Below are 2097 nucleotides of genomic sequence, written 5' to 3'. Positions count from 1 at the left end.
CAAGTTTGACAAGAAAGCTGATGAAGGGATCTTTCTGGGCTATTCTCAAACTGCCAAGGCCTATAGAGTCTACATCAAAAGGACAAGAATCTTCATAGAAAACATCAATGTGTCCTTTGATTATTCCACACCAATGACTTCTGGACACAACAGTTCAGTACTCGGACTTCAAAGAAGAGCATCTGATTCATCAATTGGCAAACCCAATGAATCAGAGTTAGCTCAATTATTTGACGACATCTTCGATGAAGAAGTAATCTCTGGACATGCACAAAATGCAAAATCCATCTCCAGAACGGATGAAGAACATGAAGTCTTCCATGCTAAAGGTACATCTCTTACTGAAACTCATGTTACTTCATCTTCTACTTCTTCTACGCTTTCAGATCAAGATCAAGAACCAGAGTCTAACTCTGGAGATGATCTCTTCGAGGGGGAGCAACCAGTCCCATCAGCCGATGAAGAACTGCATCCTGTTGCTCCTGAACCCCAATCAAGCACCAAATGGACAAAAAATCACCCACACCACCAAATTATTGGTGATCCAACATCTGGTGTCAAAACGAGACCTGCCACAGCCAATGAATGCCTCTTCGCCAACTTTCTTAGCATGATAAAACAAAAGAAATTTTTTGAAGCCCTTCAAGACCCAAACTGGATAGATGCGCTACAAGAAGAACTACTCCAGTTTGAAAGAAACAAAGTATGGTCTCTTATGCCTCTACCTAAAGGGAAGACGGCCATAGAAACCTAATGGGTCTTCAGAAAAAAGAAGAACGAAGATGGAATAGTCATAAGGAACAAGGCCAGGCTTGTTGCCAAGGGCTACTGCCAGGAAGAAGGGATTGACTACGATGAGACATTTGCTCCCGTCACAAGACTTGAGGCCATCCGGATATTCCTAGCCTATGCAGCTCATAAAGGCTTCAAAGTTTATTAGATGGATGTCAAGTCTGCCTTCCTAAACGACAAACTTCAAGATGAAGTATATGTGCAGCAGTCCCCTGGGTTTGAAGATCCAAAACATCCAAATTATGTCTACTTTCTGGACAAAGCTCTCTATGGGCTGAAGCAAGCACCCACGGCCTGGTATGAAACACTATCTACCCTTCTCATCAACAATGGTTTTGAAAAAGGTACAATCGATACAACCCTCTTTCTCAAAAAGCACAAAGGTGATATCTTACTTGTTCAAATATATATGGACGATATTATATTTGGTTCTACAATTGCAAAACATTGCGAAAAATTCTCAGAGTTGATGACAGATTCTGACAGATTTGAGGTTTTAATTACTCAAAATAAGATGAACATGCAATCTGTCCGATTTTGACAGATTCGTATATGTGTGTTACATCGACCATATCTCTCTCTCATAACTCAATTAAAAAGGATGATTCTTCTTTTGAGAGTTAAATTTATGGGTTTTCTCCTATATGCAAGTGGAATCATATAAAATTATGGAGTTTTGATCTCCAAGCACMTAAAACTCTATAGGTGTGCAAACTGTGAAACCACCAGTAGGTAACTCTTACTTTGAATGCTAATATCTTTTTACTTACTTGTTCTCAATGTATGATTCTTCTTCTAAAACGTTCTTTTATGAGTTAGGATTCATTTGAATCTAGTTTCACTAAAAAATATGATGTTTTGAGGCATGAACCTATTTATTTAAGTCAAGTGTGCAATCTGCCAACTAATGACAGATGTGTGCATTTGATTTTAAGGTATCATATCTTACTCTCAACTCATCCAAAATAAGTGATTTTTAGTTTAAAAGTTTCGTATAAGTGTTAGGTTTTCACTCCAACTTGAATTTCTGTAGAAAACCTTGTAGAACTCTTTTAATGAGTGTTTTACTAACATGGTGCAATATGCCATTTCAGTTGTGATAAGTTGCATTGCATAAATTATTTGAATTATCATATTATGCCCAAAATATATGAAATTTGGTCACGATGACTATAACTCAGTTCTATAAACCATATAAAAAGATGGGAATTTATCTTATTTTTGAAGTCTCTTTATTTGATCATCTTATGTATCTTAAGTTTYTGTCCAGAATCAAGAATTCTGGATTTGGTTGAAATTGTAAAA

The sequence above is a fragment of the Cynara cardunculus genome (genome assembly GCF_001531365.2).
Source record: "Cynara cardunculus var. scolymus isolate 2C chromosome LG 9, CcrdV1, whole genome shotgun sequence".
Lineage (NCBI taxonomy): Eukaryota > Viridiplantae > Streptophyta > Magnoliopsida > Asterales > Asteraceae > Cynara > Cynara cardunculus.
Note: the sequence above shows the minus strand (reverse complement) of the source record.